This window comes from Choloepus didactylus, chromosome 10, assembly GCF_015220235.1.
Source record: "Choloepus didactylus isolate mChoDid1 chromosome 10, mChoDid1.pri, whole genome shotgun sequence".
NCBI classification, from domain to species: Eukaryota; Metazoa; Chordata; class Mammalia; order Pilosa; family Megalonychidae; genus Choloepus; species Choloepus didactylus.
This window is the reverse complement of record NC_051316.1, coordinates 87,628,732-87,646,022: the sequence shown is the minus strand read 5'-3', so window position 1 is coordinate 87,646,022 and position 17,291 is coordinate 87,628,732. Positions and strand designations below refer to the sequence as shown.

At 53.4% G+C, this 17,291-nt stretch overlaps 1 protein-coding gene across 1 annotated transcript in view; it reads left to right on the top strand.

Moving 5' to 3' along the window:
- Positions 1-17,291, top strand: part of SHB (SH2 domain containing adaptor protein B) — a 126,526-nt gene that overhangs the window by 107,755 nt on the left and 1,480 nt on the right.

Below are 17,291 nucleotides of genomic sequence, written 5' to 3'. Positions count from 1 at the left end.
TGCTAGGCAAGTCACTTTACTTCTCTGAGCATCACCTGGAAATCAGGGATATAGGCCACTCTCTCAGGGCTGTTGTGAGAGGTAACGTGGCTCAGCAGGTAAGCCCCTCACAGGCCCCTGGCCCCTGGCAGGTGCTTGGCATCTTCTGGTCTCTGCCCCTCCCAGCTTTCCCAGAACTCTGGAAATTGCCATGGAAGCGGCAGAGTGAACAGAGCACTGGGCAGAATCAAGAAGCCTGGGGGCAAGGCCTGGCTGTACCTGAGCTGCACTAAGTGACGTGGGCAAGTGTCTTGCCCCCTTGCCCCTGAGGGTTTGGGGTTTGATCTATAAACTGGCTTCCAGATTAAGGATGCCGGGATTATGTCCTGGAGCCTTTCTCCCTGGTCCTGGAAGTCCCTTCTCCTTCTGCAGATAGGGGAGGAGGGGGCAGGACAGTTTTTCAGGAACATGCCTCTTCTAATTGTTTAGTGACAGCCCATGTCTACCCTGCTGGGAGCTTGCAGGATGTGTGTTGACTGCTGGGCACCCAGGCTTCACCCGACAAATGCCACTTGGGGCTCCGGTTGAGGGTGGGTGGGTGTCACAGGGGCTGGGAGGAGCTGATGAGGACACATTTCAGTTAGGGTTGTTTTTCTTTCTCCTGTCCCCTCATTGATTATATAGTGAAGGAGAGAGTTTTCAAACAGTAGGCCTGTCTGGGTCTGGGCAGGCTGGGGGAGTAATTAATCTTGGTTTGTTGCTGCTGACAGCCAGGAGCAAGAAATAATAAAGGTTTGTGGGGAGGGGAGGGATGAGGGAAGGCTGCTCGCCCTTCGTCCTTCAGCAGGGAGCACAGGCTTCCCTCTGCCTCTGAGCATCTCCTTGCCTCTGAGGCCCCAAATACTTAACAGAAAACAGCCTTGTGGTGGCTGCAGTCGGGTCCTTGGCCAGCACGACCCCCAGCCCCAAGACGCCTGAGCTGCAGTTCTGTGCCTCCCTTGTCCCAGCCCTGCCCCCGAGGGGGTGGTGCAGCCTCGTAAGGGCAAAGCTTCAAGACAGCATGTGCAGCCCAGGGTCGCAGCTCCTGCTGCCTCAGCTTCCTGTCCGTGTGCCCCAGGATCCTCACACTCCCCGTGTCTCTCTGAGCAGCCAGGTACCCGTGAGGGCGGAAGGGGGAGGAATTTAGCAGAAAGAGGTAGGAGCTGGGCAGACGGGCATGGGGGAGTGGGTCCTCACTCCAGGCAGACCGGTGGCCCGGGTGCTGCTACAGCGGAGGGGGCTGGCCGAGGGCTCGGGTGGGGTGGCTGGCTCTGCCTGGGGAGAGAGGAGGCTCCAACATGGGCCTTGGAGAATGAGGAGGATCAAAGCCATTGGGGGTGGTCAGGGTAAGGAGCCCTCCATGCTGAGGGATCAGCCACCCTGGTTGGGAGAAACTTCCTTTCCTATGCAGTTTCCGGTGCATCCCACCACAACGCCCCCAGGATGGATAAAATGGGTTGCTGTATTAACAAAGAGACAGTGTGCCCAACTTCAGTAAGTGCTCAGATAGTGGGGGCTGGCCGTCTTCTTTATAGACTTGGAGAACCACGGGTTGCTGGGGAAAGAGCTCTGTGGGGTCCAGAGCCTTGTGGATTGTCTGGGTTTGTTTAGATGTCTCTGAAACATGCCCAGGGTGTTTCCCACAGTGGTGAGAATCTAGTTTTTGCTGGCTGCAACTAGAGAAAATCCTGAATTCCCATGACTGAGACTTCGAATCACACAGACCTAGAGTCAAATCCCAGCTGCCCCCTTCCTGGCTGTGTGACCTTGGGTAAGTCACTTACGCGCTCTGATCTCCCATTCCTCGTCAGCAGACTAGGGATGGTGACCCCGTCCACAGGTATTCCCTTTTGTCCTGCTCACCATCATGCTGCCTCTCAAGCTTTCCCTCCACATCTCCAGACATTAAGAGTCAAGTACACTTTTTCACCAGAGGTTGCTTCCAGTCTCCTCGTTACCACTTCATGGGAAAGCACTTGTGCAGCAAGCCAGGGCAGCAGTTCTGGGATCCTGGGATTTAACAGAAAGACACATTTCCGATCACCTAGTCCAATACCCCGTGCAGGCAAAGAAACTGAGGTCCAGAGAGGGGAAGAGGCTTTCCCGCCTCCTGACTTCTGGCAGCATTTGAGTTGCCCCTTGGGCTGGCTACAGGGAGAGTTTTGTGTCCTTGGAAGCACGTCTTTCAAGGCGAACAGAGGGAAAATGAACTTTCTGCTCTATTAGTGTGCAACGTGTTTTTTCTCCTTCTAAAAGGTTTAAAGGAAATGCCACAATTGGGAGCTGCTGCTGTAGGCAAAGCAATGAGCTCCTCACATACCCTGTTTGCAGGGGTCTAAAGGAAAACAGTGAACTTTAAAATCTGCAGCTGCCTTGCAGGATGCAAGTGTGAGCTGTTAAGAGGACACTGATGAATATGAGATGGCATTTCCCTTTATTCAAAATTACTAAGAAAATGTGCCCCAGCTCCTGCCATTTTCAGGGGCTCTGCCCTCGTCATTAAAAGGGCACCTCTTCCGGACTCCATGCATGGCGCCTGGTGATTCTGGAGAGTGCTGGTCGGGAAGTGTGGAAAGAGTCTTGGGCGGGGTCCAGGAGACCCAGGTTCAAATCCTGGCTCCACCTTGGACTAGCCGTGAGGCCCCATGTGTGCTCCCTTGGTGGGAGGGGAGTCAAGTTTCTCTGGGTCCAGCCCTCAAGCAGCTTGGTGAAGAGGATGCACTCCTCATTGCCCCCACCTGACAGAGGAGGAAACCGAGGCTCAGAGAGGTTCGGGAACCTGCCCCATGCCATGTAGCCAGGGAGGGGCAGAGGCAGGGCTCCCGCTAACTCCCAGGCCCCTGTTCTTTCCTGGCCCCTCTTGGCCTCTGTTCCAGCTGAACTTGGAAGTTCTGTTTCCACCCAGACGCTGGGCTGAAAACTCGGGATATAGTGGCAAAGGGAGGCTGAGGCCAGCTCAGCAGGGCCCTCACCCGTCGAGGCCTTGGGGCTTGATCCTAGACGTGGTGGTGAGCCGCGGCTGCTGGGACAGAGGTTGCAGAACCCAGTTTGGCCTTGGATGTGTGAAAGATGGACCAGGAGTCAAAGGCTGGCTGCTTAGGAGGTCGTTTGACAATCCAGCGAGAGCCTGGGACAGTGGGAGTAGAGAGGAGAACATTCCGTGTAGAACTGAGTGAAGAAGAGTGTGCAGCCCGGGAACACTTCCAGATGTCTCAGCAGTGGATGCGTGGTGGGGTCACCACCGCACCATGGAGTGTCGCTCTCCCGGCTCACTCTGGCTTCCCTCTGGGGCAGGAGGCGCCTCGCGCTGCCCGTCCATGCCCCAGAGCGCCCAGTGAGCGGGCTCGGGTTTCCAGGCCCGTCCAGCTTCTCTCCCCTCCCAGCCTGGCACACAGCACCACCCTTTGCTCCCCTGCAAAATCCCTGGTCCCCTTCAGCGTCTGAGCCACCCTGATGACATTGCCAGCTGGTTTTTAATTATCTCATATCAGCCGGCATAAAGCTGCCTGGGTGGCTCGGCCGCGAGGGCCGGCATTCCAGCTGCCCATCAGTCGCCAGGAAACCTCTCGTGCCCCGGGACAGCTTCCCTTTGAGGCACTGGGTGGTCTCGCCAAATGAGAAAAACATTTCTTTCCAATAGTATTTCTAACATCTTGCTAATATGCCTTATTTGAAAATATTTTTGCAAAAGCCACATGGGAACGGGTAGGTGGGGGGCTTGCAGGAGGGCACCCCGGGTGCAGCGGGGGGTGGGCATGGTGTCAACCCCAGACCTCCTCCTGCCTCCAGCGAAGTGCATCAACCTGGAGGAGGAGGAGTCAATGGGGCCAGGCACCACAGCTCCATCCCACCTTCCATTAACCCCCAAAGGCCCCCAGGGAGTTGCTTTTGGTCTCTGAGCCTCAGCTCCCTCCCGCCCTAAGGCTCCAGGATGGAATGGAAGTGAAAGCTCTTTGTAAACTCTGAGAGGCTGTACAAATGCAGCTGGGGTTATTAGCAGAGCCTTTGTGCTTACCCAGGAAAGTGGGATATGGGGCCTTATTTTGCTTATCGCTGGGTAAACGACCCCAAGGCCCCAGAGAAAATAGAATCAGCCCCACCCAGAGACATTTGGCAGGGCGTGGAGTGACCCGCTTCATACAGGAAAATCCCAAGCTGCAGGGTTTAACTGTTCAAGACTTGCAGGCGTGTTAGAGCCAGAAAAACAGACCTGAATCACCGGGTTCAAGGTCTTGGCTCTCAGATGGGGAAACTGAGGAGCTTCCTTTGGGCCCCAAAAGCATTATGTTTTCTTCTCCCGTTTTCTCTATAAACTTGGGTATTTGAGGCAGATTTGTAAAATCGGATGGCAGATTTGGTAGCCCTTGTCTTTGCTCCCACCATTTAAATGCTAAAGCTATAAAAATGCTGGTTTTTCTGTGTGTGAATGTCTAAGACACACATGCACACACCCTTGCACTCTGCTGGGGTGGAGAGGCCAGTCCACTCCTGGCTCTGAATGCCCCAAATTTGCCTTTTCCTGAGCAGCTCCCCCGGCGAGCAGGCTCCATCCTCCTTCCAGCTGTAGGTATTTTCTGCAACTTTTAATAATGCTCTTTCTTCCTTGTTTGCTTGCTTGCTTTCTTTCTTTTTTAAAGATTACTTCACCCAAGAGGAATATCAGAAACAATTAGGTTTGGCAAAGCTGGCTTATTAGAAATGCTGTAATTAGAACAATTTTTTTTTTCTGGCTTCCGTTTGAAAATCTACATGCTGCTCACAGTGCCAGGCAGCTTGGGGCTCGGCCTGCCACATCCCCAGCCCAGACTCTCAGGGCAGGGCCTACAAACAGGTCAGCAGTGTGGCTGCCACTGCTGTGCTCCTACTGTGCACAGGGACTTCAGCCAGTCGGGGCAGATAATCAGACTTGAAGCTCACAGTCTGGACAAGGAGACAAGTAGGGGCCTTGAGTGCTGTGATGGAGGGAGGTGTGGCAGAGAATAAGCGAGACAGGAAGGAAGTTAGTCTGACTGTTGGCATCTTAGAAGGCTTCCTGGAGGAGGTAGCATTTGAGCAGGGCCTTGAAGGATGAGTAAGAATTTGAGAGGAAGAAACTGGGGAAATAATTTTCTAGCAGGGTAAAAGGATAGTTGGATTTGGGATTAGAGGGGAGGCCTCTTTGGTGTCCCTTCTCCCCATTGGTCACAACTAGTGAGTTTTCCGTTGTCCCCTGGGCTGGAGTGACCAGCTTTTTGCTTTTCCCTTCAGAGTTATGGGGTCCTCTCTATTCTGTAAAATGTCACCCCGTTTTAGCGTGCAGGTTAAAACCAGGGTAATAAACTTGGGAGCTCTGCTTTCTAAGTCTGCCCTCAAACTGCTGAAGCTCCTGACCTTGACCCTGGGGTTATAGTCTGAAATGAAACTACTCTGTACCTTTCCTGGCTGGAGGTTTCTTTGGGTTTGTGTCTTTGGTTTCCCCACCACCCAGAGGGCCTGGTACAAAATAGGGAGTCAGGAAACATTTGGATATTATATTCAGAAGAAAGATAATTACAAAGAACATTCAAAATGAGGCATGCTTATCATAAAACCAGGTTACAACATTCATCCCTGTTCTGCAACTCCATAGACATGTTTGCAGGGAAAATGCAGGCAGGGACTTTGCCAAGTTGGGATGAACGACTGCCTGCGGGTGGTGAAATGGCAGGTGACTTTTGTCTTTGCATATCTGTGTTTTCTAGATTTTCCAAAAAGAATCTTATGATAGGGATTTTTTTTTTCATGAGACAGAATAGAAAACTTCTCGGCGATAGAGTCAGAAGACCTGGTTCTGGGTTAACCTCTGCCCTCCACCTTCTTTGTGATTTCTTCTCTGGGCCTCAGTTATTTCATCTCTAAAGGGGGGGGGGGGGTTGCTCATTAGACAAAGACCATATACAGGGTCATGGCTAAGAAGGTGAATTGCCTGGGTCCAGGATCCCCACTTCACATAACAATTCTGCCTCCAACTGGCCATGTGGCCTCAGTTTCTGCATCTGTACAGTGGGGACAGTAACGGCCACGCCCTCACAGGGTCGTCGTGAGGCATACACAGGGTCGTGCTTTGTAAACTTGAAGCCTGCCCTGCACAGCTCTCTGCAGCTCACCGCAGCACCTCACTTCACCCTCATGGCTCAGGGCTCAGGAAGGTGAGGGGCACACCTGTGGCCACACCAGCCCTCTGCCCTCCTGGTCCTACACCCTTTTCTACTCTTACCCTCCACCTCCCAGTTTGCTGACGAGCGAGACGGGCACCCTGGTACCTGGTGTTAGAAATGTGTATTAGCAAGTAGCAAGTTTCCTCCAAATTAGGTAGAATTATGCCACTAACACTGATTACAATCTTGGAGCAGAATATGAGTTCTGACACAAGCCATGTCAAAACCATTGAGGAAGCAGATGTGTGGGATGGTATGATCTGGGCACTCTTGGATTCCAAACTCATAATGTCCAGATATTAGTTTAATCCCATTTTGAGTATCAATTTTCAGGCTAAGAAAATATTCTTTCCTGTCTTCAATTGTTCTAACCTTGAGCAAAAAATCTATGAAGAATCTAGGGTTGACTGTTTTACTTCTGTGGGATTTGCATTTTTAAAAAGCAATCAGTTCTGATAGTAAAGTAACTTTTTGGAACTCAATTACTTTCAGCCATGCTGAAAAAACCAATAATTGATGTGGTCAAACCCTAGCCAAATAATAAAATGAAAGCTTTGTTGTGGATCAGGGCAGAAATCAATTTCATTAGGGAGCAAAGAGCCAGAGATTTAATTTGGAGAAAATTCTCCACCTTGTGGAAAGAGGTTGTCAAGAAGATGCCGGAATAAATGCCCAACATGAGGCGAATTTGCCCTTCAGGGCCCAGATTACTAAGGGCTGACAGTGATCTTTCAAAATTGCATTTCCAAACCTTCCAAGTGTGGCCAAAGCCAGTGGGGTTTTGCTTCTTAATGTTGTTGTCCCAGCGCCCCTTTTGGTTTTGGTCAAGAGGTGAGCGTTGTCTGCGCCTGATGGCACTTGCATGTCAAAAAGATCCTGCCTTTGGGAACTGGGTGAGAGGTGCCCTCAGGAGGTCCCAAACCCCGAAAAGGAGATTAGCGAGACTCAGCTGTGGACACGCAGCCAGACAGTGGACGCAGATGTGGACAGACCCACTGGGGACCCTGTCCAGTTACAGGCCCCACTCTGGGACTGACAGTGACTGCCTGGGTGTGAGCAGCAGGGACGACCAGGGTGTGAAGGGGCAGCTGTCCTCTGAGGACAACTGAAGAGGAGCAGCTCCAGGGCGTGTGTCCTGTCTTCTCTTCTCTGAGGGGCCTTCCCAGGGCAGAGAGAGCGGCTGTGACCTGTAGGAGCCAGAGCTCAGCTGGGCTGCCAGCAGGAAGCTGTGGTGAGTCAGATTTGCACTCAGAACATATAAAATTGCCTACAGGCAGAACAGTCTAAGGTTGGAAGTGGTTGCCTTGGTGGGGAGTAAGCTCCCCAACACTGGGGGTAAGCAACAAAAGCTGTACTCTAACCATTGTGAATATCATAAACGAGTTTCCATCATCAGATGGAACTAGAATGATAGTTCTCAAACTGGGACATGCACCAGAATCTCTTGGAGAGCATGTAAAAAGCAGATTCTGGTTCCAAAGAGACTCAGGGAGCTGCAGGCTTAACAAGTCCCTGGGACTCTGATGGCAGGGGTCATGGGGCCACTTGCACTCCTTTCAGCCCCAGGATTCTGGGGTGTCTGTAATTAAAGTGGGTTCTTTTCTTTAATATCTGAACATTCATTCATTCCTCATCAGGTTCTGTGGGTTTCTCCTATGTGCCAAGATTTCAGTAAAGGTTTAGAAGTGGGCACAACTACCTGCTCCCCCATGGTATAGATGGGGAAACTGAGGCCTAAGCCACACCTGGAGCCAGGGCTGGGATCCAGGTGACTGATATCCAGTTCAGAGCTGTTTTCACTTGCTTCCAGTGGACTTTGGGGAACACTGTAAGGGAACACTGTAAATTACTCCCTGTTTTGGTTTGCTAAAGCTGCCAAAATGCAATGTACCAGAAATGGGTTGGCTTTTACAATGGGGGTTTATTAGCTTACAAATTTACAGTTCTAAGGCCATGAAAATGTCCAAATTAAGGCATCAATAGGACAATACCTTTTCTGCAGACAGGCTGCTGGCATCTGGGACACCTCTGTCACATGGGAAGGCACATGGCTGGCATCTGCAGGTCGTTCTCTCCTGGGTTTGGTTGCTTTCAGCTTCTGGTTCCAGTGGCTTCCTCTCTGAGCTTCTGGGGATCCTCTTAACTTCTTTGGGGCTTTTCTCTATAAGCTTTGCTCAATTTCATCTCTGGGGCTTCTCTGTGTGTCCTTTATCCACTTATAAAGGGCTCCAGTAAGAGGATTAAGTTCCGCCTTGAATGGGGTGGGTCACATCTCAATTTAAATAACTTAATGAAAAGGTCTCACGCACAACAGGTCTGCACCCACAGGAGTGGATTTAAAGAACATGGCCTTTTCTGGGGTATATAACAGCTTCAAACCACCGTACTCCCCATTTCCCAAATGCAGATGCTTGGAGAGCCCAGATCCACGAGGACTGTTGGAGTTTTCGTAACCACTGCCATTCGTATGATCTATAAAAGGCCCTGGACCAGGGTGTCTGAGTGCCTTGCAGTCAATCATGTGCCTTTGAATTTCCAGGGAGAAGGAAACCACCCTCAGGTTAGATGCAGGGACAGCCGAGCAGGTGAATCTGTTTTCACTTGCAGTTTTCAAAGGCCCCTCTGGATTTTCCTTTACTGTACATTTTTTTTGGAAGTAAATCTGTAGTTGTATCAGGTGCTTTGTGGGCAGTGAGTCTCTTCGTTGCTGTGCTGGCGGCTCCCTCAGCCAGGTAGTGCAGGAGGCCCAACTGGGCTGGGAGGACTGGCACACAGTGTTACTCAGCCACAAGCTACTGCTCGCCCCCTCCTGGCACTTCCCCTTCCCTTGTCTCCACACCCCCATCACTACCATCTCAGAGCATGCACCGTCTCTGGGGATGTGGGGCCATTCCGGTCCCTGGGTCACTGCGGGTTGGGAGTAAACCTCTGCCTCTCCCTGGGCCTCAGTGTCCTCATCTGTAACATGGGGGTGGAGGGATGGGGACCAAATGATACCGAAAGCCTCTGGTTGGCTTCCAGTCTCCCTTAGAAATGTTGAAATCAGCAGTGCACACAGTGGGCACTTAATAAATGCCACAGATCATCTGGGACCAGTGTTGTTGTTTTTTTTTAGCAGAAAAACCTCATTGTTCCTGTTCTGTTTCATATTGATTTTTGTGCTTGACAACATGCTTTCAAGACTGTCATGAAATACCGCTTGATGGTTAGGGAGACTGATCCCAGTGGCGGGGCCGCGGCCAGAACCCAGGCCCCCATTCCGGGCAGGTGGGCTACCCAACTGGAGGAGGGGGTCCTGCCGCCAGGGGCCACCTGGCGATCCCTGGCTTCTGGGATACCAGTGTGCTCACGCATGACGGGCTGGGCCCATGGGGACATATGCTGAGTGCTTGGCCCGGTAGGGGTGGGGTCAGGTCCCACCAGGAAAGCAGCTGTTTGTAAGGAGGCTCCCGTGGTGTGGGTGGATGCAAAGCCCTTGCCAGAACCTCAAGTCCTGAGTCCTGCATTTTCTGTTCCTCTTCATTTAAAAAAAAGTGCATTCTGAGTGGAAATCAGACCCCAGCCCCTTGTGTCATTCCATGCTTATTTGAGGGGGCTGCCAAGGGGTGAGGCTTTTTATCCAGCCCACCAGGCCTCGGGTGACACCCTGCATGTTTCAGTGCCACCTCAGCCCTGTACCAAGACTTGTACAGCCGCTGTCCAGTTCAGACCTCCGGACAACCCCCATAGGGAAGCAGATGAGGAAACTGAGGCCCAGAGAGGGGCACAGCCCGGAAGTGGTGGAGTGGGTCCCACCCAGGTCGAGGTGGCCTCTGTCCTGGGTTGTTCCCACCCTGCACCCAGGCAGCGCTCCTTGGCCTGTCCTGGCAGAGCTGTCCTGCCTGGCCTGCCCGGCAGCCTCCCCTGCCTCACTTCCAGCCTCACCAAGTTGACCCTGGGCTTCCAGCTCCCCTCTGCTGTGGCGGCACCGTGCCCCCAAAGCCCTCTCCTCAGTGACTGGTGCTTACCCCGAGGCCGCCTTGGCCCAGCACCTGCGTGGTCTCCGTTCTGGAGCATCCCTCAGACGCCCCCTGTCCGCCCCGGTCTGCGGGTGGGGTGGGGGTGGTCCTTGGGAACAGTCCAGGGCTTTGGAGCTGACCATTTGGCATGGTCTGAATTGTGTGTTAATCCCATGAATAAGGAGTGGGATGACCTTATTCAGATGTGGAGGTTCTCATTTACTCCTTATGGCAGCTGGGAGGGTAGGCTCTGTAGTCGCCACATCGTAGAGGAAGAATCCGAGACATGGGAGGCTAGTAAGTCGTGTGGCTCAGACCGCAGCACTATTGGCGTTTTGGGGCCGGGTGATTCTTTTTGTGGGGGACCGTTCTGTGCCTTGTAGGAAGTTTAGCAGCATCCCTGGCATCTTCCCACTAGATGCCGGTAGCACTTGTGTCTCCATAGCGCCCCCTGGTGAAGGGGCAAAATCCCCTCTCTGCTCTAAGGAGAGTGTTTGCCCTCTGGAGAAGAGATCACCCTTGGCCTGTGGGAGCTGGGAGCCTGCTTTGGTCATTGTGCTGTCCCCAAGCCGGGCATCCACCATGGCCAGCACTGTGTGTCTGCCTTTCTCTGTGCTTGTTCCTCCTGGCTGGTACTGGGATGGTCCCCACCCACCCTGGGAAGTCCCTCACTGCCTTGGGAACATCACTGCTGGAGGGACCCCCTCCACCTTTTCAGCCAGGGACGCTGAGGCCTGCGGAGATGGGATTGCCCAGTAAATGGCATCAGTGGGGCCAGAATTTGAAGTAGGCATGCAACTTCAGTCTTGGTCTCGTTCCACCCAACACTGCTGGCCCCAACTGGCCCAAACACATGGGCCTTTGTGATCCTAGAAAGGTCTTCAATTAGAGGCAAAAACTCCTAGATCGTCTTTCCTCTCCTGAAGCTCTGACAGCATCTCCAGCATCAGCCCCCACCACCGCCTCTGCCTGCACCCCTCCCTTTGCAGGTTTTTTGTCCAGTTGACCAGGCCTGAGGGCTGATGGGAACACCAGCTGGCAAGGACTGCAAAAGTCATCCAGCCTGACCCCACAAGCACCGTTACCCTCCACTTACACACCTCCGGTGATGGGGGACTCACTCCATTTGCTGTCAGCCCTGATCATTAAAAACTTTGTTTGATACTTTGTTACTTTTCTCCTGAGAAAATTGCCTACAATGGGTTTGTTTGACCTGTCTACACAAAACAAGCCTTACGCCTCTGCATGTTCACTAGGAGAGGAATCTGCCAACTCTCATTCTCCCTGGAGAAAGCCTATATACCAGACCTCAAACTTAGAGCTTGAGAAATGCCCAGGCATCTCAGGAAGACTATTTGCTGCTGATGCATTTATTGAAAGTCTTATTATTTGGTTGTAAATCAAGTCGTTTGGCTCAGCAGCATTTACACTTAGGCATTTGTTTGCAATAACTTGGTGTACATGTTTTTGGCTTGTCATGATAAAGGCTGTTCCAGAAGGTAGTGGGTGAGATGCAGGTGTTTGGAGGGTGGTCATGTGGCCTTGTGAGCCCTTTGACTCCTGGAGTATCTTGGTCTGAGGGGGCTTCAGTGCCCACCCTTGCATTGCACAGGTGGGGAGCCCACAGCCCCAGCTTGGAGGACTCAGCTCCTGGTCTCCTGGCTTGGAGAACCCTGGTATCCTTGTGCTGGGACTCTGGGCAAGTTGTTTCTCCCTCCAGCCCTTGGTTTTCTCATGGGTGCAGTGGGTGTCCTGCATATCTTTTGAAGCCACAGGTTGGCCCAGTTGTGGACTGAGGGAGCATTTAAGACCTTCCTGGCCACACCAGACATTGACCCATCTCTGCAGGTGGGATCTGCTTGGGCTCTGGGTGAGTAATCAGGACACAGACTTGAACAGTTTAAACGTTTGCTGTGAAAGCTGCTGTGGAGTCGCATCTTGCAACTTGGGGAGGTATCTGCAGACAGATCTCTTGGGGTTGCTGTGAGAATGTACCTAATGCCCCCAGCAGTGTGGACACATGGTAGGCTCACTTAGGGACACTGTGCGTCTCAAATCACCTGGCACCCACCCTGCCAGGAGGCCAAGCCGCAGAGAGCCTGGAGAGGAGTCCGTACTGCCCTGGGCTGGGCCCCTCCAAGGGCAGTTTGGGGTTTTTGCCTGTATGTGTGGTTTTTTTCCCCTAGATTCTTGCTAACAGCCTTTAATTCTGCCCCCTGACCTCTGGGGAGGGGGCCGGGGCCACTCGTGAAGACGACTCTGGGGTGGGGACGAGTCGGGCCTGTCTCCACACTTGCCGTCCAAGTGCAAGCTCCTCGTGCCTTGATGGTTGGCACTTTGGGCTTCTGGGCGTTGAGTGGGGGGCCAGAAATTGTGGAAGACAAATGACTTCTGTGCCCTCTTGATGTCAGGACCCCAGGCTGAATACAGGTGATGCCACTGTTCTGCCTTAGGGCTCCTCCCTTCTGCCGAACTAGCCCCAGCCTGGACACTGAATCTCCCACGGGGGCTTTGCTGACACTGGAGCCACTCAAGGGGCAGTGTCACACACTGTCGGCTGACCACAAGTAGGGACTGTTGGTGAGGGGGGAGTGATATCTGGGACCAAAAACCTTTTTCGTTTTTGTTTTGAGTACAATGAAACAGTGGGTTCAGTGTCCGTGCTTTGGGGTCTGATAACTGGTTCTCAGTCCTTGCACACCCGGGGAGCTTTCAGAAGGTACAGGTGAAAAAATACAGCTTCCTGGCCCCACCCAAAGACCCTAGCGTAACTGTTCTGGGATGGAGCGAGAGCCAGGGCACTTTAAAAAAAGTGTCCCCAGGCAAGTCTAAAGTGCTGCCAAAGCTGAGACTTATGAATCTGAAACAACAGCTCCTCCCTATGAAAGCATCCCCTGATTCACTTCGGCTCCAAAGGATCCCTCCTGAGCCCCCAAACGCCATGCCTGTCCCTCCCTCTTGGATTCAGTAGCCTCAGGCCTTTGTGCAGCTCCTCAGGAGCTGCCGGTGATGCGCCCCTTCCCTGGAAGACCCCGATCACTTGGGGTCTGGTTATTTCTCTCCAGCAGCATGGCCAGGGCTCCCCAGGGTTTCTGCAGTGGCTGCCCCTTGCTCACAGTGTGAGGGGAGTGTGTCTCTATAGATAGATACCCAGCAAAACACCCCATCTCCCGGAGGTCAGGGAGAAGACAGTGGGAGTTGGGGCAGGCATTCTGGGTCGCAAAGCTGTCTGCTTTCAGAGGCAGCATTGCCAACCGCAGGGTGGGGCTGTGAGCTGAGCTGCCCGTTTTGCCTGCCCCCAGGTGTCCACGACCTTGCCACTGTGTAGTTCTCCCTTTTGGAGGACGCATGAGGCCATCCAGAGCGACCCCCCTCTCTGTGTAGGTTTTGGAATCAAACAGACAAATAGGTTAATTCTGGCCGCACCTTGTCCAGTGGGACAGGACACACCCTCCTTGAGCTTCTGTGCCGTGTATCGTTAATTCTTTCTTGGCAGTAGGGAGCCATGGAGGGCTCTTGAGCTAAGGAACAGCCTTCTGGGGGCATCATGGTGAAGAGAGCATCTCCCCAACTAGCTTTCAAGCTGTGGTGAACCAGAAATCCCCTGCGGGTGTGGATTCCCCTAATGGGGTCCTACACGCTTGTCCCAAAGGGCAATTTCCTTACCTTCTCCTGCATAAATATCATATGCAAGTATTTTTAAGTCATTTTATCATGAAAAGAAGCGATTTAACATAGCTATTACCCTGGATTCTTCATGAAATATGCATCAAGCAATTAGGTCTAAAAGCAAGAGGTGAGGCCTCGCGCCGCGCTCTGCGGCCGGCAGCTGTGGGGCTGAGTGACGGTTTATTAAAGCCCGTGATTATGGGGCAAGGCGGGGCCTGTTATTAGGCCGGGCACGCGGGCACGTTGGATAATCCTAGTGATGAGGAGGTGCTTTTTGTGATGATAATGAGCTATCTGCACGCCATGACAGCCCCAGCAGCCCCCATCCCTCCGTGCCTTATGCATCTCATTAGACAGGTCACCCTCTGGAGATCAGGGTGCCTCCTCACAGGAGCCGGGTGACGCAGAAGCTGGTCGGGCAGGAGCCAGGCCGCCGTGGGCAGCAGAAGCGACGGTGGTGCAGGGGCTACAGCAGCTCCGTCTGTCTCTGAGAGGGGTGGGAGAAGGCAAAGCCCAGACTGGCCCACCCCGCCCTGTGTCCTGGGCCAGGCTACCCCTCTCAGACCTCAGTTTCCCCCAAGGCACCCCCAGCGGGGTAGAGGAAGTGATCCCCAGTTTCTGAGTCCAAAACTTACGTACAGATAACATCCTTGTGCATGCCAGATAGAAGTTGTCCAGTGCACCCCTCTGCTCTCCATGGAAACTTGTTTTTCCCCCTTCCTCTGCAGCCAGGACTCGTTAAAGCCAACCCTGGCAGCTGTTTTTAAATCTTCAGCTGTTATTGAGTGGAACCTGGCTCATGGGTACCTTGTAGTCAATCAGGGTATACCGGTACTTAGCTTTCCCTGACCTTTGCATTGGTCAAGCACTGGCAGATAAGCTTGAAAAGAAAGCGCACTCTCCTCTTGGAACCCATGAACTCTGTGTGATGGGGTCACTGGCCAGGGGCTCCACCAGTCAGGAGCCAGTTCCCGATCCCCGGGACAGCCCCGTGTGTCCACACTTGGCCTCTGTTACCTCCTTGACCTGCCAGTGGCCCTGCGAGGTGGGTGCTGTGGGGACAGAGGCTCAGAGCCAAGGGTTCTCTTGTTCCAGGGCTGCCGGCTCTCACTGCCACCCGCCTGCGCTGCCAGGGGGTGTTGACGGCCAGGTGGGGCCCTTTCCCGCATCTGGAAAGCACTGAGGTTAGCAGCACCAACTCTGGGAAAGGCCACCAGGCAGGGGATCCAGCACTGCTGCGGAGTGCTGTGTGGCCTTGGGCCAGTCACTTCCCCTGGCGGAGCCTCAGTGCCCAGCTCAGCCTAGCTCACAAGAAGTGCCCTGGAAATACTGGCCTGTCAGGTGCCCCAGCGGCTGCAGGACTAGGGAGTAGAAGGAGGCTGAGGGTGTGGGGCTGCCCCAAGCTCCTTCCTGCAGGACGCCCTCAGGGGTTGGCAGCACAGTGTGCTTATACACACCAACTCCACGAATCCAGGACCTCAGGGCTCGGAGCCCTCAGAGGCCATCCAGTCAACCTCCCCGCAATCCAGTGGCCACAGGGTCAGAAGCTCAGCAAGGCTCTGGGATGGCCTGAGGTCCAGATAGTGGTGGTGCAGTGCTCAGCCCCAGGGGCAAGGGCCCTCCCTGCAGTGGTGTCCTCAACATAAGGGTCAGCTCATGAGCCTCTTCCTCTGCCTGTGAATGGTCAGGCCACAGGCTGGAGGTTCACGGGCCCTAGCTCTGGTCCCAGTGCTGCCTTGGTCTCGAGCTTTGTGGCCTGCCTGCCCCCTTGGCGCAGCCTGGCCAGGGGCTTACGCAGGTGTGTGCTGGAGGAACAGATAGCACGACCCAAGTCGGGAGGTATTTCAGGGAGGCATCTGGGCTCCTCTCCCCCGGCAGCTGTCCCACCTTGCCCATGCCTGTCGGCAGCCGAAGTAAAGACATCAGCATGTTGATTTCTAATTCCTGGTGGCCGTTGGAGCCCACAGCCCGGGGTGGAGGAGCTTCAGCTTACCCCTCTGCCTCTGACGTAGCCATCGCCATCACTGCTCACTTCCCTTGCTGGATGTTTTGAAAGGAAGAGAGCAGTGTGAAAATGTTACCTTACCCCATCAGTAACTTACCTTGACACCTTAAAAATTAAATCTGCTCCCCTGGCCCCCAAGCTGCACACTAGGAAGCCAGCAGGGGTTCACCTGTCAGCACCGGCTCCCAGATAGCTGCTGTGATCCCGTCTTCCACATCTCACACGTCACACCCAGTCACAGAACAGCGAGGATCACAAAGCCTAGCACCCCAAAACATCTCCCCGTTCACCTCACACTGAGTGGAATGACATGCCCAGGTCACATGTCCACCTGCCTGAGCTGCCACTCCCACCTGCAGCTCCCACCGACTCCGGTGCACACCCCTTCTCCAGGCAGTGCCGAGTGCAAAGGTTTTAACTCTTCCTGTCTCCTTAACCACACAATTTCACTGCTTCATTTAAGCAGTTACTTCCCTTCCAAGCTGATGCAGCCGTGTGATCTCTTCCACGTAGATTGATGAGTCTTTGCTCAAATGGGGTTTTAAATTTTTCATTTAGTACACACACCGTTTCCTTTCTAACAGCCCAAGTGTCTGTGCCTCCTGCTTCTCGGATGTGTCGAGGCAATTCTCCAATGAAACGACCCTTCACTGAGGAGCAGAACTTGCCACAGGCTCTGTAATTAGAGCCTTAAAAAACCTTGATTTAAACTTCAATTCTTAACAGGAATTATTCTCTCTCGAAACATAATTGCTCTCTGAACAATTTCCTTTAAACTGAGGTTGACATCTCTTAATACATTATTATGAGCACATGTATTGCTCAGTACCTGTACTTCATTAAGCATCTGGAAATGGTCCTGAAGTTGAAATTAACGTATTAATAGAGCGAGTCAGAGGCTTGGGGAGCCCAGTCCTGAGTGGGAGATGTGTGTAAGCTGTAAGCCCCTCCAGTGCCCTGTGGGAGTGGCTGAAACGGAAGGAGCTCGAGCTCAGAACAGGCTTGTTGCAGAGCGGGCAGGGAAGGGGTGGCCTGGCAAAGGCCAGCTGATAGAGGGGCAAGTGAGTCCGTGTGGCTCTGACTGCCCTTCCTTCAGCAGATACTTCGGGCAGCCTTTGCCCAGCCAGGCCCGAAGCTGGGCACAGTGGGTACAGAGGTCGGGCCCCGCTCTCTGCAGCTCTCAGAGACAGGTAATTACAGTTAAGGAAGGCAGATCCTGAGGGAAGCGTGAATGCCCTCGGCACAGTCAGGGGAGGGAAGGAGTCCTGGAAGACTTCCTGGCAGAGGGAAACCTTGGCTGGGCCTTGGACAATGAGGCTGAGTTTACTGAGCAGAGGGAGGGAGCACAGCAGGGAGAGAGGGGGGCTAGAGCACACCCCCCTGCCCACATTCCATTGGCTAAAACTGGTCACATGACTCCGACTG